Genomic DNA, 27,791 nt, shown 5'->3' with positions numbered 1-27,791 from the left:
TTCCTTTCTTTCCTTTCTTTCCTTTCTTTCCTTTCTTCTTTCCTTTCTTTCCCCTACCATTCATCTGAGGATTTCTTTTTCTGCATTTTCTTTATTTGGCAAAAAGAACCCAAGGAACTGGGATTCCCATTAAGTCATCTTGTGACTTACTCCTCATTGTATTCAGAGAATTGTGTTGCCTCCTGATGTTTAGTAGCCCTTACAAAAAACTCAAGGCAGTGAAATCTGTAACATCAATCCAACTATCTAGGTAGTTCAGGCAGTATTAGCCATCTAGGATTGTGCATCGCTTTCTACCCTTCACTCCAAATCAGACAACTGTACAGTAACCATTAAACAGGAGAGGAGCTATTTGCCATCCAAAGCCCAAAAGTCCTTCAATCTCTCTTCAACTCCTTAAGGAGAGGGAGTGGAAAGGGATGAGCCAGTCTATCCCCCCTAAAAGTTGAGGATGGGACACAAAGGAATGGCACAAAGCCATGTTGGAGGAATGATTCAGGCTGAACATTAGGAAATAATTTGGGAGATATCAAATACTGGAAAAGGTTTAATAGAGAGGTGATTCATGTTTCATGCCTTTCACAGGCATTTGTATAATGCCCTCATGAAAATAGTTCAACCTTTTTTTTTAAAAAAAAAACAACAACAAAACTCCAAAGTGGCTCAGCAGTCAAACTTCCATGATCTTTGTAGGTGCCTTTGAACAGAATTGCTCTATTCTTTGTATTACTAGATATTCAGAACTCTTCAAACTCCAGCCGAAATAACCTTATTCCATCAGGGCACTTTAACCCCCTAAGTATTGAAGTAACTATTTGGAAGATCTATCAAAGTAGAATGGTGCATCACTATGACAGAGAATGTTTGCAGTAAGAGGAAAAACTTCGCAGTAGTATCTGGAGTCCTCTTGCAACTTATGCAACCCAATATATACATATATAATTCTCTTCAAATTATGTAAACACAACATTTTGTACATTCCTCAAATTTTACAAAATGGGCAGGTGGTCTACTGAATGCTTGTTAGCAGTTGGAATGCATTTTACTTACTGTTGGATTGTGCTTTTCATTTTTTTTCCCCAAAGGAATTGAATTCATGCACTCCAAGATTTCTCCACAATCTTGACGTATAGTAAATGGAGATGACTGGAAAATTCACTTCAAAAGCACATCCTGTCTCCAAACTAAAAGACTGATGTGCATTCACATTTCAAATTTTCCCTCCTGTTTAAGAAATCCTTTTTCTTAAAATTGTTTATTAGCTGTTTACCTTTGAAAGGTATAAATACAAAATATTCAAATTTCATATCAGCCAATACTACCTGAATGAAAAGGATGCCTTTGTCTTTTACTGAAGTGCATCTTCAAATTTTCCTAGACAGATGAAGTCTTTAAACAGTTTTACTTAAAGGGATTAAAATGGGAGAGATAAATGTGTTTTATTGAAACATTCAGGGGAATTTATGTTGATGTTGCAGCTTAACCAAGGTGCCAGTATCTATTTTACTTCTCAACTCAAAGTAAATAAATGTGCTCACAGACTGGACTCAGATTGTACCAGTGTAAAAATCAGGATATATAAACATAGGATTAAAACTTTTTAGGTGAAGTCATGGGTAAAGAGACTAGATTAGGGAAACATACAGCCTCTGTGGAATGTTAGAGAACATGGAGTGAGGAAACTACAGAAAACTGAGTGATCTTAATCTGAGATACTTTCTGCCGGACCAACAGAAGGTTACTCAGTTTCCTTTTGCATATGTAGCACAGACAGATAAGATATTCCCTTTAACTTTCATCATAGAAGCCTGTATATCTGTTAATGGCAAGTCAGAAGTCACATCTTACTCTAGTGACGATCCACATAGTGATGGCTGGTATAAAATTGAAGTGTATTTACTAAGAGACTACAAACTCCATAAAAAGCAGGAAGAGAAAAAATCTTTTGAGCACATCTATGCAGCACAAAATTGTTTATTATTTCAATACTTGTTCCACCTGGACATCTAACCTTGGCCAGGTCAGTGGAACACAATGTGATGTACTATTAACACTTAGTGCATCTAGTGCCAGGTGAAAGCAAAAAAAATCACGAATATATGAAAACTATTACATTTGTTGGGGGGCAGGTGGGAGGGGAAATAGAGCGGTGTGATTATCTTTTTTTTTTTTTTAATTAAGTTATAAGCGCAATTTTAGCCTCTCCTTTTGTTTAAAACTATTTTGATTTAGTAAGGCAACATTTAATAACAGAATGGAAAATTATTCAGTTTTCATCAACATTATTTTTTTTCCCTATCCCAAATGTTCTGTCCATCTTTCTCCTTGTCAGATAGCCAAGTTTTATCATTAATGTATTGTTAATTATAGTGTACACATAAACTGGAACCAAATTTTCAATGTTGAATCACATTAAGTAAAACCATGCCCTTATTTTTTTCCCAACATAGGAATTTACATTACTGCATGTAGAATATTAGTATGTAATCTAACTTATCAGATAATTTAAAATAACTATTCAATATTTGGAAGAGACATTTTAAGTTTTATCACTGAAACTGAGAGTAAATATTTTTCTCTCTGCTTATAATTTTTTTTTCCCTTCAGTGCTATCTTCTAATAACACACCTGCGATGTGGTGCATAAATATCAGTATACATAAAAGGACTTGCCATAGTTTAAAAGCAGAGACTACATGAAATCCCCTTAAATATCTATATTTATATGTAAATGCAGATAGCTTCCTGTACACTACTGGAAATTTGCCAACCTAGACAGAGATCTGCTCAAGATCAGCAGAAGTCTTTGCTTAATTAATAGGTGCACATGGAAATTGGCTTGGCTTTAATGCCTCAGCAGGGGAAAGGGAGGACAGTTTAAATGCCTGTGTGGTTATTTTATAGTCAAACTGCAAGTTACCATGCTTGCCGTCAATGTTTTCCTGTAGGTAATAGACTGGAAAATTTGTCCATGAAATATCTGGCAAAAATGTTGCTGGAGATTTAGAGCTTTCTGGACACTGTTCCCATCTTGTTTATTGGGCAGAAAAGCAGTCCTGGTACTTCTCTTTAATGCATTTGTAAGGCATATTGCGACAAGACCTATACAGACCACAACAGAGAGGCTATTCATCTGGAGACTGCTGTCTGCACTGTAACACAATAAATTATTGGGAAGCTTTTCCCATGTAAAATTTCATTTTGAAATTGGGGTTGTTTCTCCATAAATCTCCCATTTATGCAAACATTTGCAGATAATTAGGGAAAAAAATAAAATAACTCTTGTTTTACCATCTACAGCAAACTTCATTTTACAGAAGAAGAAATACAACATCTTTGCAAATTAATTCTGGCTACTTCTTCCCATTAGATTAATATTTTGGCATGTTATTTTTAGTTTCAAATTCTGGAAGACTGTGCTTAATACTGCTACCACCTCAGTACACAAAGGACTGGGAGGAACTTCTGAGATAGAGGGACCTTCTGGAGGTGTTTTTTTGCTTTTAGCATCTGGAGTGTAAGACATAGGAAAAAATTATTTTCATAAGGACTACTTTATATTCAAGTGTTTCTTGAAAATCAAAGGTGATTCAATCTGTGGATTGTTTGTAGTATATCAGAATAGTTCATCTGTCATAGGTCTGATCCTGAAAGTACTTTTTTTTCTTAAAGAACATCCAGGAAGCAGGTTTCAGGTTAAGTGATTGGCCATAGTTAATAGGATAAGATTCTGTTCAGGAGTTGCTTAGTGTTCCCTATCAGGTTACATCCTGCCCCATCAGCACACTATAGTGGGGTGGTTGCATTGACTCTGTTTCTTGCATATTGTATCTTGTGCTGATTTTTTTTTTGGTAGTGAAAAGGCAAAAAATGTAGCACTTCTTGCTGCTTGAAAGGTAATGTAGTTCTCCAGATCACACAGTATGGCCACTGCTAAAGTGAACTATTAAATAGCTGTGTTTTTGTTGTTGTTGTTGTTTGTTTTGTTTTGGTTTGTTTTGAGACATGTGGCATAAATTTATCTCTATAGTAGAAATATATTTGAAGATTTTGACACACCAGTACCGTGCTAGAAGTTGTACCAGCAGTGTGAAAATGTTTGCACTCAATATTAAAGCAAACCAATAATGAAATGTCAACTTTTGTCTTCAAATAAATAAATAAATAGATCTGCTACAAATATAGTCACATCACAGTAGGTTTTAATTTTGAACTCAAACATTGGTTAAATAAGGCGTTTATTTTAAATATGCTGTTCATTCTCACTTTAGTTTTTCTGAAAAAAAGAATAAATACATTAGAATTCACAGGAAAAGCAAAATGCAAAGAAATAAGAAAAGATTGCTTGGGTAAGGAACAGAGAACGCTAACAAAGATGAAGTATAAACAGTGACGAACCTGTCTTCTTTTGTATTGCATTTTTTCAGAGCCATTATCCCATTAATTTTCATTTGTAAGAGTGATTGTGATAGTGGGTATTCTGTGGTTAGAAGGAATAATTACATCACTACAATGTCCTATCTTTTTTTCTCTAATATGGCAGCCAAATATGTATCCTGTTGAGTGATGTTCCGACTGATGGTCTGCCACTACATGTGCAGTTTGTTTCCATTCTGACCTTGACATTGCCACTCTCTGAATGCTTGAATGCTTTCATGGTTGATACAGTTCATTTTTAATTCCAAGAATTTCCTTGCAGCCATGAAGCCTAGTCATTTTTTATTGATTTGTGTAAAGAAAACAGGAGCTAAAATTCTAAATTCTTGTCTTGTAATGAGATTTTAATGCCTACATATTCAGTTAGCCCTGGTCAGAGCACACAAGGAGAACATGAAGAACATTTTAATGTTTATATTATTCTATCTCATTCATATGCATTATAGAATACAGGACCCAGCTCACACCCTATTCCTGCCTTATTTTATCATATGTAAATGGGGCCAATCTCTTTTCACTATGACATTGAAAATAGTTTTCTAAACAGAAGCAAACACACAGAGTCAATTTGTAATCAATTCTTTAGATTATGCGGTGTGGCTTGCTGTACCCATTAAAAGTGAGAATCAAGCTAGCTATGATATGAATAGACTGCTGCTTTTTGATATTACATTTTTTTTCTGCAGCTCTGTTGGATTTTATTTTTTTTTGTGGTTTTTCTTTGTGGTTTTTTTTTTCCTAAAAAGTGTTTTAAAAGATAGTCTGAAAAGTAACTCGATAATATTCATCATGATTCTTTTCTACAGATATATATTCAAACAAAGAAAAAGCCATTGCTCGAGTACCAGATTTTTAGTTATTGAAAGGACCATTTAATGTTTGACTGAAGTTATGTTCCATCAGTTTACGATCTCCCATGCAGTTTTTATGGTATATGAGGATCCTGGGCTGCAGGATTAAGTCCAGAGTGGTGGTCAATGGCTCAATGTCTGGATGGAAACTAGTGACAAGTGGCACCCACTAGGGGTCACTGCTGGGGCTGATACTCTTTGATATATCACTGACATCAACAGAGAGGTTGAAGGCACCCTCAGCAAGTTTGCTGATGATACCAAGCTGTGGGGTTCAGTCAACACACCAGAGGGATGGGATGTCATTCAGAAGGCCGTGGACAGGCTTGAGCAGTGGGCTAAGGTGAACCTCATGAGGTTCAACAAATCCAAATGCAAGGTCTTGCACCTGGGTTGAGGCGACCCCCATTACCAATACAAACTGGGGGATAAAGGATTGAGTGCAGCCCAGCCAAAAAAAGTCTGAGGGGTACTGTTGGACAGCAAGCTGGACATGAGCCAGCCATGTGCTCTTGCAGCACAAAAAGTCAATCATATCCTGGGCTGCATCAAAAGATGTGTGACCAGCAAACAAAGAAAGGGACAGACACTTTATCAGAATCAGTGCTGATGGGACAAAGGGATGTTGTTTCAAGCTCAGGGAAGGTGGATTTAGGTTAGATATAAGTAACAAGTCTTCTACAGTGAGAGTGATGAGGCACTGGAACTAGCTGCCTAGTGTTGTGTTTAATGCCCGATCCTTGGAGACTTTCAAGGTGAGGCTGTCCCTGAGGGTGTCTCTGGTCATTGCAGGGCAGTTAGACTAGGTGGCTCTCATAGGGCCCTTCCAACTGATTTGATGATTTCTCATGATAAGATGCTGTTCATTCTGTTGTAAAGTAACAGTACTTGATGTGTAACTTTCAGTAAAGCAAGTCACAGAAAAGTGGCTTGGAAAATTTATTTTGCATTGTACAATAGATATAACTATATACTGTTCTATGAAGCCATACGTAAGAAGTAGTAAGATTACTAAAACCAGTGGACTCTAAAGTTTGTGTTGCTTCTGTTTTTATGTGAATCAGTGCATTGCAACTGTGCAAGGAGGCATTTGAAACAAACTGTACATCATTTATTTGCTTTTCAGGCTTAGATGCAGGCCAGGGCATGCTGTGTTAGTCTGAATTTGATTTGAGTTTGAGTTAGGTAATGGGTTATGCCGCTCTGTTGAAGTGATAGTACTTCTGGACATGCAGAGGAGCAGAAATCTTCATTCTTCCAGAATATTGCCTGCCGAAATTAAAAATGACCAGAATTTCTAAAATGACAGGAATGTCATTTATTCAATTCTGAGACTTAAGTACATTAATTTCACCAGTTGTTCTTAGAGTGTTAAATGATTTCAAATTCTTTTTTATTTCTATCCTCTCTCTCTGTTCTATTTAGATCAATGAATCTAACTACAATATCATAAACTGATATTGACTTTTCCACTTGGCAGAAATCTGTTCTTATGGCCTTGCAGAAATTTAGTTTGAGGACTTTCTAGTTTCTAGGGACGTCTGAAACAAATATAATAGTTTCTGTTAGAAGTCTCTGTGAAAAACCAAAGAATTGCCTAAGAATGTATTTGCCTATTTACCCTTGCAGCTGCAAAATGACACACACACACACAAACAAAACAACAACTAAAAACCATTCACCCATACTTTTGATATGAAACATAAGAAAAAAAGATGCTTATTATTTCTTTGTTTTTGTTCTGTGAAAGTACTTGACTGAAATGGTACAAAAATCCCAATTTGTCATTCTTCTAATATTCCAAGAGAGAATATTAGCTACATGCTGCAAAATTTTGCCCTCAGACAGAAATTCTCCCAACAGTTCTCTCACTCTACACAAACAGTTGCTCTTACATTTGGGAAAGCTTAAGTCTGCAGTCAAAAGCAGTAGAATTAATGTTAGTTTAAATGAAAATAAAATTCTGAGAATTCTTAATGCCCATGGAGAAATGTTATATCTGTGCTCTGAAAACTGTTCTGAGAAGGCAGGGAAGATCACAATTAAGATATTTCCTGAGAAGACTTCAGGATTGCTCTGAAAATGAACACAGATAAGACCAAAGTTGTAACGTACCAGCACCTGGAATCAAAGGGATTTGTCACTGCAGGATAGAGAAGAGAGTATAAATCTGGGCCAAATGTTGAAAAATGGTTAAAAAGTACAATAGTTAACTATAAAAGCTTTATTTGACTGATTTCAATGCGCTAAGATATACATATATAATATCCATGAACATCTGGTACTTATTCCTTGGAGCATCTGTTCTATAAGATAAGATGGAAATAAATGTGTATTTTTTTTATACTGATTTATATATTTGCTTATATATACTGATATAGAAGCAAAGACTTATTTTAATATTCTGTGCGTATATATATAGACAGTTTGTATATGCAAATTGGAATGCACAAATATATATTTATACATACCTATTTACAGTACAAAATCTACAAAAAAATCAGTTGATGAGGTATCCAATAAACCTTGCTTATTTAAAATCATTCATTTTTCCATTCCATGCTTTCAGTAGCTTCATTCCTGCCTCTTTGTTGCCAGAGAGAAAAAGACAGGGAGAAAAAGCTAATATGCATTTAAATAGTCACTAGGAGAATAATATCTCCTCCATATGTAATCTTTAGTGGCCACAACAATGAGATTTTGATGGAATCTGTAGTGAATCAACATGTTTATTCAGATGTGTTGCATGTTCATAAATTAAATTCACCTGCAAGAGCCAAGAAATTATGTAAGATTTTGTAGCAACTTACTTCTAATCCACCTAGGAAACCATTTTACCCAGGAATAGCTTTTTTAAAGCTTATAGATGATTTCCAGATGTTGTGTCTTTTTGCTACAAAGCCATAACTTGGACAGTCACAAGAAGACTCACCTCTGGCAATATTTTAAATTTAGAATATTTAGAACATTCTGAATATTTAGAATATTTTGCAAACAGTTAAGTGTTTAAAGTTGATAAGCAGAATTGGAGATTCTGTTTATCAGCACTAGTGATGGTCTTTCTAGAAATGAAATACTGGAACAAGACATTGAAGGAACCTAGAGGTTTAGCCTGTGCTCCGCTTCTGCAAAGCATCCTGGGCTATTAGTAGGTATTGTTTTAGCTCTGTTTTTGCTACCACTGGATTTTCTTTGGGAATTAAACTGAGATGCAAATAACATTCCTTGGTAGACAGTTACTCTGTATCATACAAGATATTTTCCTTTATCTTTATGCTGCAGAGTTACTCTCAGTTTAAACCTTTGTAGGATTTTCTTTGCACAGCTGAAATGCCCCATCTGATTCCCGTGGGAAAAAAGCTTAAGTTTTGGCAGATGTGTGACCAAATTGAACCTAAATGAAATGGACTGGGGCAGTGCATAGTGATCAGTTTTACAACACTACTTTCAGTTTGCAGTAGGGGGAGAACATACAAACTTCATAGAGGTTGTGGTGATTAGCAGTGTGAAATTAGAGTAGGAATTGGAGATAAAGAGTACTCTGTATGTCTAATGCTGAAAAGACCTTATTAAAATTTCTGACTCAAAAAACATCTGATTTTGATCTGCTGAAAATACATAGAATACCCCATCTCAGGTGGAAGTGGGTAAAGGACTAAACTAAACTAAATCCCCTTGGGCATTTGGAATATACAGAGCAGCAGGAGGTAATAAGAAAAGCTTATTAAGAGGTATTAGATATAAACAAAATCTTGCCAAAAACCAAACTAATGAAAACCCTACCTGTTTTTGAGTAAACATTTTTGTCAAGCATTTAACGGATTTTTAAAGATCTTATTTAACATCTCACTTTCTGGCCAAGAACATTATGAAGTTTGACTGTCTCTCTTATTTCATGTTTAAGAAATTTTGTAGTGTAAGACATCCTGTCTACATGAGAAATAGGAAAGATCCACCTTGTGCAAAGCTCTGGGTATTGTAAGAGTATTTTCATACAAATGAAAACCCAAATGAAATGAAGTCTTCGGACCAAATTCAAATAATATTTCAGTGTTGCTAAGAATGTAGCTAATGTTGCTGCAGTGCTTGCCTACCTGAATGTGATTTAAAAAAAAAAAAAAAATACAAACAGTAATATCTTGATGTGATAGGGGAAAAAAAAAAAAAAAAGTGGTTTGTTTTGCTACATTAACTCTTCTGTGCAGCTCCTTTCCTGGCATAATACATTCTGCACCTGTTTCAAACACACCAAAAGGAACTTGACTCCATCTAGATGGGGTATTGTGAGAACTAAGCATTAAAAGCAGTGTAAAGAACTACAACTGCAATTCATTTATAATCTTCTCATCCAAAAGTACTGTTTCTGGGTCATAAAGATTATGCCATGCACAAATATATCATCCCATTGTGTCAACACTACAGTAAGTTATCTATGATTCTATACAACACAACTATGCAAATAGTCGTTAAAAACGCTGGTAGAATGCCTGGGAGACAGTTTTCCATACAAGAAGTACATTCTAAATCATTGAGACTGACATTAATAATTTGTGGTTAATCAGTTGATGGAAATGTTACTAGCAGAAAGTGATGTAAAGCAAGATGGATCTTTTGCCTCTGCTTTTTCCATTTCTTTTGCTTTTAGCTGACTCCAATCTTTTTAGTACTAAGAGCCACACACTGAATTTAGTTCTTCACAAAAGTATGGACTAGCTTATAAAGTAAGGAAATTTTAGTGCCGGGTTGGGGACTAAGGGATGAGAAGACATCTGATTTTATACAGGGGAGATTGGAGCAAAGCTGACCCTTTATTTACCAGTTAGGTCCCAACAGTGTATGCCAAGCTGAAATACTAAGCTTTAAGTGAAAAGCATAATACACTAGAAATCTCAGTGTTTGTATATTTCAGTATAGAATCATAGAATCAGAATCACCCAGGTTGGAAAAGACCTAAAAGATCATCCAGTCCAACCATTCACCTATTACCAATAGCACCCACTAAACCATGTCCCTCAACACAACATCCAGTCATTCCTTGAATAACCCCAGGGTCAGTGACTCCACCACCTCCCTGGGCAAATGATCTTCATCCACTCAAATGAAAAAAAATAAATAAATAATGCAATGCTGACTCAAGGAGAAATCATTGCCAAAATCATTTCTTTTTCTTGGAGCTTATGCATAAAATCATTCATAGAATGTTGAATTGAAATGTGTGAATATGATCTGCAATTCTGAGAAATGAAGATCAACCCCTAAGAATGATTCAAACACTCCAGTATTGAGATGAGCCTCTGAAATGTGTCTACAGATTAGTTATGATTCAAGTGCAAAACCAGTGACAAGACTGAACCAGAGCTTGATAGCAGGAATTTCTAAGGCTAGTAACACGCACTGTTGTTCACTTGAGAAAGCTGTTCTTCCTTCAAAGGGGTCAGAAAGATCTCTGCGGGTGGAGCCGATAAAAATAGACCAGATTTGGGCAGCTATTGCATTCTTCTGAAATTAATCCTGAAGGTTATTGAGTTCTTGTTCTGAGGAGGGAGAAAATGGAAGGGAATTGAGTCAAAAACATTAACAACACAGAAATAATCAGGCTGGGATTCCGGAATTTACTTAAGTGCAATTTTTCTTAAGCCAAAATGATGGCTAATGTTAATAAATGTTGAGTTCCATAAAATGATTTTTCATTGGTATATTTATGAGTCTGCAAACTACTTTGAAAATTTGATCTTACTATCCTTTTTTCTTGTGTTTGATACTCAAAAATATACATTCTGATGGAGCATTAAAAGACTGAAAGACATACCAAAATGCAATAAGAACTGAAATATGAAGGTGATAATGTGTTTCAGTATACTTTCCAGTATAACTGTGCTTTCCAGTTTTAACATTTGCAAGTCTTAATTTATACTTTAAATTTTGTCCTGAATACAAATCATTATTAACCATCAGAGATTTTTCTGAGTGCCTTAGAAAGCCTATAATAACATACTCTGATGTGATTGCACAGAACTACATCACAATGCAGAATGCTTCTTGAACCATCAGTGACAAAACTAATTGATAAATCAACCAGCTTGAATTGAGATAATGAAGAATCTTTTAAGATGGAGTGAGATTGTCACCTAATTAGCTTTTTAGATGAAAAAGTAAGATTGTGTTCACTACAAGTGTTTTTGAAATTCATTGTTATAAACAAAATTAAGTGGATATGTAATGTGGCAATACATTATATCATAATACATTATATCATACAGATCACAATTTCTATTTTATGTACAAACAAACTTAGTGAATTTCAAGTTCTAGGAACGTTATATTCCTATTCAGCCATGTCTGTCAGCAGGCGAGGTCTTGTATTCTAATGTTTTGGGTTTTTTTTCTATACACAGAGGAAATTTTAAAAATGCAATTGTCTTAAGATTTTCTCAAGAGTTATTTTTCTTTTCATATAAAACATCATCTTTTCTTGGAGCTCCCTCTGCATATAAAATGTTTCATGTGTTTTAAGGTGAACTTCTAAGAGAATGCTTGATCATCACGGACTGATCTTACTTATTGCTAATTCCACAAAAGCTAAAACTATTTTAAATACAATTATTCATACATTTGAGAAAAAGATCTCAACTGACACTCTAGAAACCACTTGAAGGGATTAGGCAGACCTGTTATCTGCACTTTTACGACTGAGCCAAATATGCTATTATTTGTTATTGTTTTTCAAAACTGATTGTCCTGTTTTATTGAAGGACCTGAAAATATCTCAATTACAAATCAAAACAGAGTGTTCCTGACAGTAAATAAAGAATATTGATTCTTGGTCGATCCACAAAATAGTTTTATTTGAAAGCAAGATTGAGTTTCAGTGAGCAGCTGCCTCCAGCCCATGAGAATGAGAGAGACTATGGTACAACATCAAAGAGAAAGCAGAGAACAAGTCTTCCTCTGATCTCTATAAAGAGCAATTTTCAGTGCCAGAGCATCTTCCACAAATTGTTAGTGACTCTTAAGTAACTCACTTTCTCCTTGAATGGGAGCTGTTGTATGTTTTAAATCCTGATGTCTTTTTCTGTTTCTTGAACTTAATGATAAAAGCCTTTTTTCTTTTTAAATGAAGAAAACATTAATCAGCTATTTACAAATTAGAGTACAATAAAATAGACGTTGACATCTAACATTTAGATTAGATGTGAGAAAAGCATCCCTGATATACTTTGTTATGCTTATGCTGAAACCTATCAAAACACTGTAGCCCATTCCTCACAGAAAATTTAAAAGACAAATTTGACAAATTTCAGTCATGACATGGCTTAATTGTATTAAACCTGTCTCGAAGCCCATAAAAAGATGACCTAGAAATTTATTCAGGAACTCCTTTCGGTCCCACAGAAAGGAATACATAGTTCCTCGTGTATCATGTCCTAACAGAAACTGCTTTCTCACCAATTTAAATGTCTGCAAAGTCCATAAAATTAGCCCACCTAAATGTTAACATTTCTTTTCAGTTAGTGCCAAAATCTTTAGTTCCAATGTTGGAGCTACTGTATGAGCTCAGATAAGGATTGCGTTTATGGCACAGAAATAAAACAAAATTTAAATGCGAAAAGCTCTTTCAATAGCTATGTAACCCACAGCCTCAGACAAGTTCATTTCCTTCTGTTCATTTTATTGCCAAGCTACAGATTGCTTGCCATTTTTTAAAATCCTTTCTAATACTATGTCCGCTTGTCTTAAGCTAACCAGTGGTACTCAGCTCAGATCAAAGGACTGATTTATTACACATATATTTCCTTTCTCAGGATGTCATGATAAACTCTTCTTCCAAAGCTCTTGGATTAACTTATTTAATGAGTTCTCTGTACGCTAGGAACAGATTCCTTTTACCAAAAATCATACTACCCATGGTCATGCCAGACTTATTTTTTAGGAACGTTACATGTTTCCAGTGTTTTGAAGTCTGGCAAAATGTCAGTCAGGACCAATGACATGACATTAATTATACATACTTTCATCACTTTTCTGCAGTAAGAAAAAGGAACCACAAGTGGCTCAATCTTGATCAAGGACTCCACGTAGTAAAGAACACTATGAGATGCTTCCTCACAGGCAAAAGAAAGCTGTGGACAGATGCAGTTGATTTCATTTATCCCTTCAAGTTAACCTCAGTCCTGAGAAATCCTTAGTCTGCTCAGGGGACTGCTACTGAAGATTATCTGCCTATATATGTGCATTGCCTCATTCTATATTCTGTGACATAGGAATATGAATGCTTTCTGTCCTTGAAAACCTCCACCACAGGTGCAAATTTCAAAGCTATTTCATATATGATATCAATACTTAAGGTCTTCAACTTATTGAAGATAAGCTTGATATTTTTTAATAGCTTTCTTATTGTCTCAAATGCTCAGGCATTGGTTCAGAGTAATGTTTGCCTCTGGATGTGTTTTTTTTTCTTTTAATATATGCGACAATGTATTTTATCTTAGGGATGACTAATAAGCCATTTTAGTAGCTTATTGTCACATTATTTCTACTAATATAATTTTAAGCAGGCAGTTGAGCCATTCATCTCAAGATGGCTAAAGCTGTGGTGAAAATATAGATTACCAACACTAAGTATCTTTTGTCTTACACTCCTGGAATAAAATACACACATAGGCAACAAATTTATTTTAAAACCTTGAAGTATATCTATTCTATGAGCCTTATAGCATTTATCTATCCCATATCTGAGGAGATGTATGGCTGATTTTAGAAGAAAATATAATTTCCTGTTTTGTTTGTAGTAAGACTAGGAATAAACATGGTTCTAGTATGTTCAGACACAGTTTTCTCTTGTAAATACAAATGTTATTGGGTTCCAAAAAAATTCTTTTTCAATATTTGCAAAAAAAATCAACAGTCTTCAAATCTACACACAATGACCCAAAACCACAGGCAAAAAAACCAAACCAAACCAAACCAAAAAAAAAACAACCAAAAAACCAAACCAAACCAAAACAAAAAAAAAAAACAAACCACAAAACAACCTAAACAAGTGCAATTGCAAAGAGGAAAGTCCTATTTTTGGATTAGTTGTGTTAAAAAGTGCTTAAACTTTGATATTATATTTAATAACAGACTTGAGAAATGCAAATATGTTGAGAGTATAAAGACTCGTACATTCTTTTAAACACTGCTTGAGTGATGTAAGTAAGACAAAGTGCTTCTAGCACTTTCCATAATTGTCTACTATAATACTTAAGATCATGTTGTTTCCATTTTTACTGTCTTATGAATATCTACCATATCCCAAAACACATTACATAGTTTTAGAGATAAGCTTTAACTTTAATGATTTGATAAATCAGAATATTAGTCTGTGCAATAACGCATATAGGAAATCTTAGTTCTGTCAATATAAAGATGTTCAGTTAAGAGAAAAACTTTGGAAGACAGCGTTCTAGTGAGCAGAGAATTGATCATATCCATTTCATCTCATTCATACATTTTCTCGAATATAATTTGTGCATATCAATTAAGTGGAATGAAGAGAATATTAGCAGAAGTAAATACCTGTTACCTATACTAATTTTCAGGTTTATTAAATTTGTATTTAAAATATTCAGTAAGACACTGTATTAATGTCCTTCACTCCTTTCCATACAATGTAGTACTCAATTCACCCAGTCTTCATTTTGTATTTACCAGTTGGCTGATTTGTCTAGTGAGTGTAAAGGAACGATTATGAAACTGAAGCAGCATTTATTTCCTTGAGGATGTGATGAACTGTATATAACAAATCCTTTTCTTGATCAATCTTGACTTCAAGAAATCTGTACAGTCAACTGCTATACTGGTACTCTAAATTGCTCTCTTAATGTTATCATTTCTTCTCTGAAATTCTAATGACCAAAGACCTCTTATCCAAACAAGGTTGTCTTTAAAATGCATATTCAGGTCATGGTTTGAAGCCATAATTCATCTTCTATACAAACTGGAAAAGTTCTGCAAAGATATACTGATGACTTTTCACAGAATCTTGAAATTGTGGAGAGGTCTCAGGGTGAATATTTGGGGCAGAATAGTTTGTTTTCATTTTTCACATTGAAAGAGCAAGCTCTGATTTGTTTAAACTGCTAATGTTTGCTAGTTCAAAACTAGAGTGAAATAATTTCAGTTGTAATGTACTATGCTTTAAAGACTTAGAGGTAAGAATTAGTTCAAATTGATATAATGCAAGCATTTTTTATGATATATTGGTCTTAAATGTATTTATCATAACTTCATTACAGAGCCTATTTTTTCATTTCTGTACTTGTATATTAAAAATTAAATACAAACAAAAGCCATAAGTTTGTTACGTCATCCCACATATACCTGTGATGATTTCTCAGCTCTGGGTGTTAGAATTTCCATCTTCATTTTCTTCCGTAGCTGTAAATTACATCATATGGATAAATCCCAGAGCTTTAAATTATGCAGAAAAGTCTGCATTTATGATATATTCAAGTAAAATTCAGGCAAATTTTTACTCTTATGTTTCTCTCTGAAACTCTGAACCTTCTGATTTTTCTGTTCTGTAGATTTTGGTACCTCTGGAAGATTCTGGCAAAAAAAAACCCTAAAATCATGCATGAAATTGAAGGTAAATTTATATTTTCCTGTTTATTTTAAGATAATGACATGGTGGTAACTGAACTGTTTTCTTAATGACTGAAAAAAATGATCAGTATAAGTTATAAAATTTTCTTTGGATTATATTTATTAGATTCATATGTATACATATATTCATAACATATGGTAGACTTTTGTTACATGACATCTTCGCATATTTATTCACTATTCTTTATATCCTAATTACCTGAATGGCAGCAAAATTCATTTACATGTGTAAATCCTACCATGGTCTGAATCAACAGTAGCTCTGTTATAGGTAACTTCTGAAATAATTATTGCAAGAAGCTTCCAAAAATTTTCCTTTTATGAGACCAGCTGCAGAATAGAAAAAGAAATTAAAGATAGGAGCCTCTTGGTTAGGCAGTCCAGAGACATCTCATCTTCATAGAAGCTACATAAGAAGATATCAGTGTTCTGAATCCATGTACATCTTTTGCATGGTGCTGTGTAATGCATTCAGTAGGCTGGAAAGAGGGTCTTAAATTTCATGTTTTCCATATCATAGAAAACACATCATGGGTCTGAAAGAGACAAAGAAAAACATTTAGACTTTCAGACAAGCAATTTATTAGTTTTCTGATGGAAAAGGCAATATAGGATAAATAATAGTGTTTGGCAGGTATGTAAATTGTTATTTTTTAGGGAGTTTCGGGGAATTTGATTCTTATGTTCAAATCATATCAGAGAGGAAATGAGATAGAAGTCTAAGTAGAAAGTGCTGCTGTGAGCTAAAAGTGAAAGGTGTAATCATTTCTTTTTTATACTTATAATTATTAGATTTTTCATTTTTATAACCTTTCCTGATTAGTTCCATGTACATTCAGTTTGGATACTCATACCATAGCACAGTATATTTGAAATTCTGCAGAACCCAGGTTCATAAAATCTTTAATAATAATAATAATAATGGTGTTCTTGCCATGAGTCTCTAGCAAATAAATTTTTACTTTTGTGTAGCACTTGTTATCTCAGAAATTCACTGCACATTAAGCCTAACGATATTCCACTGTGTCAAATAAATATTTTCATGTGCAGTAAAATATTTTTACATGAGGCAGATATTATCAGATTCCTTTAGTGGGTCAATAATGAAATTGAATATAAGCATGATGAAGTTTAAATTATCAGTGTCTTTGCATAATTGCCTCACAACTCATTTTAAAAAGCATGTTTACATTATAGGAAAACAAATGAGGCTTTATCCCATTCTAGAAATCCAAATAAATAAATAAATAAACAAACAAACAAACAAACAAATAAATAAATAAATAAATGAAATTATGAATTTGTACTTGGCTTCAGCTGCAGAGGTTCCTGCCATGAATGCTTAGGAATGCATAATTTCTCTCTAGACTGAGAAGTTTAAAGAAGCACTAATAGTCCTGTTACTGTGTACAATTGTAGATTAGTAAAAAAGGTGCAAAAGAAAATTTGATTCCAAAAAAGAAAAATTGATTTGAGTAAGGCATATTCTGTGTTGAGACAGAAAGACAACCTAGATGCCATAAGATGAAAAAGGAATAGTGAAAGTTTCAGGTACAAGATGGTATAAGGAAGTTCATTGAGAAATCAATTTCAGAACTTCAGAAAATTAAATTAGAAACAAGTAAAGTTGTTTAGTTAGCATTTTAACACTCAGTATTAGAACCAGATGCGGTTAAAACATTGCTGCTGTAGTAAGCATACTCAAGGGCCTACATGTCCCTCCAGTAAAACTGTAAACCATTGAGGTATGCTGTAGTGGAAATGCTAAGTCATGGCTTGAAACAGAGATTGAGCACCTGGTGGGAAGGCAGGGCCAACCCAGAGGACCTCAGGTGTATGCAGGATCCACCCCATCCCAGACTTCATTTACCTATTAGCAGTTGGGCTTTTCTCTGAAAATCCATGCTTATCTGATGTCTTCTGAAGGTAAGTAGTTTTTTTGTTTTTTTTCCCTCTTCTTTCTGCACTTATTGCTGTTGCATCTGAGTGGATCCTTGCTGTTGTCTGGAATTCTGTTGTTCTGAGGTCTTGTACTTTCCATTGTGTTAAGTACTTGCAAGTACAAGCAGAATAATATTTCTGAACTCTAAACTGATACAGAATAGGCTGCTGTCTATGCTGGAATGAGCTAGAATAGTTAGCCTTTAGCTGACTTCAAAGATGTTCAGTATGTTAAAAGTATTAACTAACACTAATCAATGGTAAATTAAATTTAGATACCTGTTGTGCAGTGATCACTTGTCTTTAATAATACTGGTGTTGTACTCTATGATCAGGAAACAATTAACCTGGTTTGAGATTAATGATCAAATTTTTGTTTTGTTGGATTGTGAAGTTTCTCAGTATCTACTACCTAACAGAACATGCTTTCTAAATAATAATAATAAAAAACATCTGTGTAGACTGATCTTATCAAGTTTACAAAATGAATGAAGCTATGCTGGAAGTACAGTAATTTTGGTGTTTCCAGATGATTTGCTTGAATGTATTCTGGATATGAAAACCATGGCTGGAAGGTTGTGGGCTATTTTTCTATGGATGTCTGTGACTGATGACTAAATATACTCAGTACAGTGTCTATAGAAAGTAAAGATTTCTTTTCTAACTGTTGCCCTCTGAGCAGCAATTTTTGATCAGTTTTCTCATTAACCCCAACATAAATACATCCCCGTCTCTCAGTCACTCATAGTGTTGCAGTCCATTTCCTTAGCCTCTGGAGGATTTTACTGTAGGGGAACTGTAAGGTCACAGCTTGACCCAATGATTGAACATGTGTTGAGGAGGTGTGGCTGGCCCAGGGAGTAGAGGCAAATTATTTGTAACCATGATCCCCAAATGACCAGAAGGGCTGGACCCAGGATCCACTGAAGGGAGAGCATCTCATAGACCTTAGTTTTTTTTCTTGAGGAGTGATGCATAGCCAGAGAAGTCCCTTCACCAGTTGGATGAGTTCAACTCTTCTTTCTGCATACAGCTATTGGCCTACCTTTGGATGATTTATAGGTTTTTGGCAATACTAATTTTGTTTCTTGCATGATCAGAACTGTTACTCAAACAGCAACAATTAGTCATAATCTCATTCTTTGCCTCTTTCTGTAACTACCTGGTAGAAACTTGTTGCAAGCAATCTGAATACTACACAACACAACAAACTGCATTAGGGATTTGCTGTAGCTGAATATTTGTAAGCTATGCAAGTAGAGAGAGCAATAGTTCTGAATGATTTGCTTGTAGCACCATAAAATATTTTAGTAGAGAGTTACCAGGTTGGTTGACCTCCCTTGCTTCAGAAAATTAATGTCATTATTTGCTGATTCTGAATGTGTACTGCAAAAATTGCAGCAGTTCAGAAATGTTTTTCTGCCAAGATTCTCTCTGTTTTGTCTGCCCTAATTGGAGCAGCCACTTTTCAGAAAATTCATCTGCTCCTCCTGTCTCTCGCTACTATAGGAGGTTTATACTGCAACAAATTCTGTGCTGAGACTGGACCTGGTTTTGATACTCTCAATTCTTGTGTCAAACATTTGAGAGAATAAGACATGGGAAAAAATCTTTTGGAATTGATTTTCCATTTCCAATATTATTTTTTTTATTGTTGGATTGAGACAAGGATGAATACAGAGGAGAGTAAGAAGGTAAATAGTATGCCAGTAGACTAATCAAAAGAAAAAATAGAGGCTGTGCAATGCAGAAAAACTGAGAACAAAAACATGGTTCTCACATCCTGACCACACAAACAACACATTGTGCAACTGCCAAAATTGATATAAAACCCAGCCTTGACTTTGTTGAGGATTCAACTTCCTGTATCCATTCATTAATGTAATCTCTGAGCTCTTTCTTTCTGATGCTTCCACCTCTTCTCCCAGTTCTTAGTTGAAAGTGGTTCATCCCTACAAACTATCATAATTATCATAACCAAACTTGTCAGAGTTAACAAGTATGTAAATATTTAGTAGATAATACATTAAATGGTTCAAGAGTCCCTGTGTCTGAAACTATTCTGTCAGGAGGACATCAAGATGGAGAACTTTTTCATTATCTTTTTACTAGAGGGACATGTGCTGATTTGGGGAACATAGTCTGATATGACAGCAGTCCCTTTTAAATATTCACTAGTATTCTGTGGGCTTCAGAGAAGAGATCTTCGTTTTTTTTAAGTAACACTGTTCTGTTTCTGCATTGTTCTGTTTCTGTGTAGAGAGAGTATGTTCTCAGCAACTCCTCAAAGACCAGCCAAAGTGCTTTGTCCTGAGGAGCAGCAAGTGGTATAATCTATATCTTAAATGGCTTGATGAAGAAGCTGTTACTGTCGTCAGACAACCAACAATCTTGATAAGGAGATTGTCTCTAAAAGTTAGAAAAAAAATATATAAATATATATAATATATTATATTTATATATATATAGAAAAAGCAAACAACAACAACAAAAAGCCACTCATGAACCTATTGCCAACATTCAAAGCAATATTCAGAAAACAAAAAAATGTTGTTGAAGAATGACTTAGCGGACAGTGCTGCTATTTTATGAGGGGATTAATGCTTTAAACTTGTCAAAAAGCCCATCTGGAGAGGCCAAATCCACGAATCTAGAGCTTTTATTTTATTCTAGTACTGCTGTCTCTAAATTGTGCATCTCTTCATCTCTAAACTTAGATCCATTCTTGCTTCAATATTTCCGTGTTTTTGTGCTTACAGCATTTTACTATTTACCATTAGACAACTTTGTTTACCAGGATCTAAATTTTATGACCAAAGCATGGAAAGACTGAGACAAGTTCTTCAGTTTAGGAGAAGGTGGGGAAAGGCAGTGGGGGGGGGGGGGGGGATAGAAATTAAGATTGAGAAATCAATAAGCAGGATAATATTAAAATATATGGATCACTTGTATGTCCATGCTGGAATTAGTGATGAGCTCTGGCAATTTTACCACATGCACACTCATAGAAACATAGAATTATTTGGGTTGGGAGGAACATTTAAGATCATCTATTTCTACCCCACCTGCTATAGGCAGGGACACCTCCCTCTATACCAGTTTGCTCAAAGCCCCATCCAGGTTGTCCTTGAATGCTACCAGGGAGGGAGCATTCACAATCTCACTGGGAAACCTATGCCAGTAGGTTATCTGCCTATATGTGTGCATCTCACATCTCACCATCAGTACAGTAAAGAATTTCTTCCTAATATCTAGTCTAACTCTACCCTCTTCCAATTTAAAGCCATTTTCCTCTGTTCTGTTGCTGTCTGCCTCTCTAAAAAGTCTCCCCCCAGCTTTCCTGTAGGCCCTCTTCAGGGGTCAAATGGGATATCCAAAAATCCTGTACTTGTTATGCATCTCATATAAACAAACAACAACACAGGCTAGATCACAATTAGTATGTTCATATCATTGTTCCTCATAGACCCTTATTTTAGGCGCACACGTTAAAATTCCCTGAAAATGAATCAGCAAAAAATCCAGTAAATTCAAATCTTGTCATTCAATCCTTAACACTGTCCTCTGGACCATGCTGACTATTTGATGTTTATTCAAGGAACTAAAGACCATTTTAAGATGATGAAGTCACCTTAAAAGGCAGCTAAAAATGCTGGTGCAGACAAATAATGATCTGTAATATGTTATAGTGGAATTAGGGTTTTGAAAAGTATCCTCCAGATGTTTCATCATAAATATTACAGAAAAAAACTTCTGCTGAGTTTTATGTGTTTAAATTAAAAAAGGAGAAAAATGTTCTAAATAAGGGAGTAAATAAGGAGATAGAGACTAAGAGCTGCATCTGACAGTGGAGTGGAGTATTTGTGGCTGTTTTTTTGTATGTGTGTTTGTCCCTACTTAGCAAAGCCATTGGCCAGGTGTTTGTTAGGATTGATCACTATCAGCACAAGACTCTCTTAACAAAACTGATCTGTACTATTAAATCAAAGTCTCATTTCTATAATTTCAGGGTAAGCTACCATGTCTACATTTGTAAGTCATTAAAAAAAATGTAAGAATTTAAAAAGGCTTTAGTACTTAAACATCTTTTAATCCATAAAACAACTAATGCACAAACATCTTTAAGGACATATAAATGGCTTTATTTCTTCAATGCCATGTGCTTAGGTGTTCTTGTTTTTAAACCTTTTAAAATCGTTTGTATTTTAAAACCACTAATACTTGTATTCCTGCTGAAACAGTCTATGGCCTTGGACGCGCCCCTTGCACTACATACTTGTTTATTTACTTGGTAAATAGGAATAAGAACATTGTAAATATAGTTTTGATTAACAAGTTACTAACTGCACAGGAATATAAACACTGGAAAAATAAGCCATAAAATATGCAATGTTTTTTTTAAAAACAACAGAATATTAATGATCAATAGATCAGAGCTAAATCAGCACAAAAAACCTTGGAAGCCATTTTGTTTCAAGTTCAGTAATGTTAAAATCAATATATATGTATAGTTTCTTGATGATCAATAGCAATTCTATGAAATAAAGTTTCCAGGATGAAGTATACCTGTGAGTATATTACACGTACTCCTCCAAAAGATTTATTCTGCTTTTAAGCCTGACTTTTATTTGCTTTTCTTGGAAGAAACCACCTTGCTGTTTACATTAGTTTTATTCTTTTCCTGTGGGATATGATCATGACATGAAAATGATGTCCTAAACCCAATAACTTATTGCTGGAGAATTTAAGGTCAATATAATTATCTTGAAAACAGGCTAATGTACATGTACTAACTACTTTGTGGTGTTTTGTGTTTTCATAGAAAACCCCACTGGAACTTGGCTTGTAAAACAAAAGGACACTGTGTGTTTTTAAAGGTTCTGCATGCAGTTAGAGGTGACAGTTCTTAGAGAAATGAGCACTTTATTGAATAAACTTTTAGAGAAAGAGGGAGAAGCAGACAATGTAATACTGAGAGACAGGTGAAGTGACTTTAGGTAATCAGGATAATAATAATAATGAAAAAAGCTACTGGACAGGATTCCAGCAGAAAGACACTCATTTTCTCAGGTACCTGATGAGTTTTTGCAGTGTTACAGCAATTGAGTTTTATGTTGTATGATATTCACCAAGTGACGTGGTGACCCTCTTCTCCCCCAGGATGTTAGCACTTCTCTGTGACAAAGTAATTCTTACTGGAGATGAACTCATAAATCAGCAATGTGAGCAGGGGTTGCAGTCCAGATAGCACTCTGAAATCTATAAATTCTTTAAAAAACTGTTTTTCTGCTGCCAGCAGTTATTATGTTGCTATCAGGCAACTTCATTCTGAGACACTGAGTGCTCTGGATTTGAGTATTAAAAGGAGAAAAGCTTGCAGTATCAGCACACTGGGTGATGAGAAAATTGGCAGCGAGTCCCGTCTGCTTTCATCTGTACTTTCCAGTTAGTAGTGATCACTGGTCCAGTGAATGCTGCATATCCTTTCAGTCATAACCTTTAATATCAACTAGCAGAAGTTATCATAAAGTTTTAAGAGATTGTATTTATTCCCTTTCTTGCCTTAACTGTAGATTCACATGTGATATATACCATGAAAGGTCACTTCAAACACACAGCTTTTAAATCTTTGTCTACATAAAACTCATTTAGATCAATAAATCCTCATGGACTCTCTTGTGTGAGAGTGAGTCATTGGAAATGTATGGTGAATAGTTCATGATTACATGCTGTGAAAACTTTGTTTGCTTGCCTCTTTTAGATGTAATCTTTGGAAATTTTCATTAGCTATTGTAATGGGTCAGTGAAACTTGATGGGATCATAGAATTTTTTTCACCAGTTTTAATAGTCATTAACTGTTTCTAGGCCGTTTTATTTTCCCTGTAAATTTATTTATTTATTTATTTTTAATACTTAGTAGGGAATCTACTGTGTAGTTTTGTATTGAATTTAGTCTGCAGAAGTGAGAGTGTAAGGGGAGGTTTTCCCTGCTAAAAGAGCCTTGGATAAATTTGTGAATAAAAAAAATTACATATCAGGAGCTCCCTTTCAGTTGCATATACATTTCGAATAATTAGAGAAAACATAATGTCCACTTCCTAGCATTAAACTTATTGTTTACATATAAATTATTATAATAAACTGTGGTATAGTGCAATGTGCTATGGAAGCAAGAAGGCTGCAGTGCATTGCTTTTGGTTGCTATTAGTACCATACGGTGTATTAACTCTTGTTCCAGATCAAAACATTGCAGAATAACAGAGAATAGAAACTTGTCTGTAAATACAGTTGAAGCTTCTGCTCCTCTGCTGTGGAAGCTACCAGTAGCTATAAAACAGCATCTGCTCCTCCATGTAGTACAGCTGAGCGGGCTCTGAAATTTAGAGTTTATCCAGCCTTTCTAAAATGCTAGCGTGTACAAGGATATTATTTCTTGGTACTGTGCAAAAAATGATAAACTTCTAGACTTGGCTAGAAGAGACCCAGGTTCGAATCCCCCCTGTGGCTGAAGTGGTAGAAGTGCCACTCTGCTACACAGGAGGCTCGAATCCCGGGGGTTGGACTCGATGATCTCTAAAGTCCCTTCCAACCCGCACCAGACTGTGAGACTGTGAGACTTGGCTTGGTTTCTGGTCTTAACAGGGATCATGGGATGGTAGATGTTGCAGTAATGTACACTCCATTAAAATTACACTAAAAATCAATTTCCTAGCCATTTAGCATAAGACTTCCAATACACTATGGATGACTAATGTTTATTAAAAGAAATAGATGGCTAGCGGGCTAGAAATGAAAGGAAGGCTGAGGGAAATGAAAAGAGAATGAGTTTTCACCACTTTCCTTAAGGACTGAGGAAGTTAAATGGAAAAAATGCCTACTTGTGGTGCTGCAAAATTAATTTAGTTCTCTGAAATAGAGATATAAGGAGCACGACAGCATCATCCATCTTAAATGTGTAATTTGTAGGAAAGACAATTAAAAGGTGGAGCTTCAAAAAAACTAACAAAAAACCAAACAAAACAAACAAAAAAAACCCACATACACACAAAAGACCCCCAAAACTACTGAGTTCTTTCAGTATAAAAAGTCTTTTCAGAATAATTCACTCTTGAAAGACTTCTCACTCAGTACCCTTGAGCTAAATACAGGCTATAATTTCTCAAGGGTCAGTATGGGCAGTGTTTTGCAAATATGGTATTTTATGGGCTTTTGTATTTTAAAGGTTTTCTCAAGTGTGACAACAAGGATGCAACCTGCCTATGCACTATTAGCTACCAAGAAGGAAGAAAGGTTGGACTTTATCCCCAAAAATGAAAGTCATGAACTGAATCTGGTTAGCAAACAGTTTGTGACTAAAATTCGAAACAATCAGGAGATTGAAATTCAGCTACTGCCTCTGTTAGCAGCATCTTTCAGAAAGCCAAGCTTATAGCAGCTTTCTGAATCTGGATGTCTGAAAGGCATATCCCCCTGGGATGAATATCCTTTGCTAATGCAAAGATATTCTTTTGGGGTTGGCTGTGACCCACAGGCTTTATTCTGTTTTCATTCTAACATACTATCAAACCCCATGAAATATTTATAAATACAGAAACTTTCAAATTATGTTCTATTTATAACAGTAATAAAATGACACTGCTCTAAGTACATTTCCTTTAAATTTTTAAGTTGTGTTGTACACCCAGGCTAAGATGATAAATTAAAGTGTTCCACAACTCATAAGAAACCATGAGTTATGTTCAGCTGAATAACAGTTCTGATTCCTTATCACAACTTAAAATATTTATTTCCCTTTTCAATTATTTTAGTGCACTTTTCTCTGCAACTAACATCATGCTTGGCTCATACTTTTGATATTTTGCTGTTTCTCTGTGGTAGCTGAAACCTTTTACCTTTCAGCTTTGTGTTTGTGCTTTTGTTCTGTGTGTGCATAATGACTCTATAAACATGATTCAGTTATATCCTTTGAGAGTACAAAGAATAATGCGTAGCTCCTGCGTCATGGAAGGCTTCAATCTTCCAAAAATTCAGAGTAGTGAAACTGTGAAAGTGAACCAGTTTCAGTAGAACTATCAACGGGTGGAAACCAAAGTGAACCTCCAGTCCACGTCATTACCATTTAAAATTTGCAGGTAGGAATAAAAGATGGCATCACACTTCATTTGTTGCCTCATTTACACCAGATATCAAAGTATATATAGTGTCAACCAAAAGCAGGACAGAATTTTGGTCTTACCAAGGGTGTACTGCTACAGTTTATCTACACTGAACAGCTTCTGTGGGTCAGGGTGCTCATGTTGTGTACTTTTGGGTAAACTTTCTTCTCTTGACTATGTCTTGTGACTCTGATACTCTCTGCCCTTTTCTGAGGTCCCTTGCAGGCCAGGTTAGACTGTGAAAGCAGAGATGTGCTATCTATTTATTAGTAGTAAATCTGTCCTTCTTCTAGGATTGCCAAGATTTATGCCCATTTCTGAACCTGGTAGTCATCTGAACTAGTGAATTGAAAAAAACAAACAAAATGGTTTCCAGTTAAGCTTCTAACACCTAGACAGGTGGGAACAGGTGCAGTTTTCCAGCAGACACACCAAGAGAATGTGTACTGCTAACATGCTTTTCAAGTTCACGAGAAGCAATCATGTGTCCATTAGTTTTAATCTGCTTTATATTTGAGAGAAACAGCATGGTGACAAGCTCTCAACAGAGCCAGGAACATTGAGTTTTACAATATATTTACAAGTACCACTAAAGAGACGATTCTCAAGAACATCCTAACTGAGAACGAAGCAACTGATGTTGTGCTTATCATGATTAATGCTCTACACTGTGTTGCTGGTGAGTCCAGTTAGGTTTCTTGTCCTCATCCAAGTCTAGGAGACCCATTATTATAAAAGTAAGATTTGTGATTGGCTAAGGATTTTTACCTTTTAAAGTATATGGGAAATCTTCTTTATAAGCATTGATATTCAAGCATCTATATTAAATGACCAAAATAGGAAGCAACTGTTTTCCATGAAATGATGTAGATTAAGAAAAACTTGCACAATTTTGCTCAGCACTACACACCTCTATCTCCCAATGCACATAAGTGTATAAGTAGCCAACAAGAAGTTTCACTGAAGGAAGAGAAACGTTAATTTTAACAGAGGGGTTGCTTTTCACTTTTTATCAGTATACAGGACATGCGGAGGGAAATAATGCAAGGTTCATCAAGCTATATAAGAGAGCTGGGGAAACTTCTAACCCTGCTTTTATAGAACAGCAGTAGGTTTTGTGAGAGAGCATTTATAAGGTTGGTACTGTGAAAAGAAAAAATCTTGTGATATTCACCTCTGTAAATACTATTGAATTATCTCTAATTGTCTCAGTTTTTTCCTCAGATTATGTATAGTCGTTATCACACATTTATTACAGTAATGTTATTCACAGGCAGAAGCAAACAATAGTGAAAGTGCCAAAAAATTCACTTACCTTACATCTGTTCTGCCAGCTTCCTAAACAAAGTGTAGACCTATTTTCCAAGTTTTACAAAGAAGAGTTTTTCCCTGGCCTTTCAAGAGCTGACATTTTACACAAGATTAAACACGAAATGCTGTGAATGTCCATTTAGTTTCATGCCGGCCTTCATTCTAATCTGTTATGTGACATAGTAGCCACTGGATCTCACTTTGATTCTTACCTCAGAACCTGACATGAGCCCAGACTAAAATATTTTGTGATTTCACATTGTTACAGGGCTTCTACAGACGGTCTCAAAACCTGGATTTTTCAGTTAGCCCTTTATTCGTGATGACAGTCTGGAATGAATATAGCCCTGCTATTTCAGATATGCAAAATGCAAGATTAGTGTTTTCTGAAGTCAGTGAACTTCTTAAAATCAGCTGACCATATCCTCTGTGATCTACAAGATCTGTA

The sequence above is a fragment of the Coturnix japonica genome, chromosome 5 (assembly GCF_001577835.2).
Source record: "Coturnix japonica isolate 7356 chromosome 5, Coturnix japonica 2.1, whole genome shotgun sequence".
Taxonomy (NCBI): domain Eukaryota; kingdom Metazoa; phylum Chordata; class Aves; order Galliformes; family Phasianidae; genus Coturnix; species Coturnix japonica.
This window is presented reverse-complemented; position numbering follows the sequence as displayed.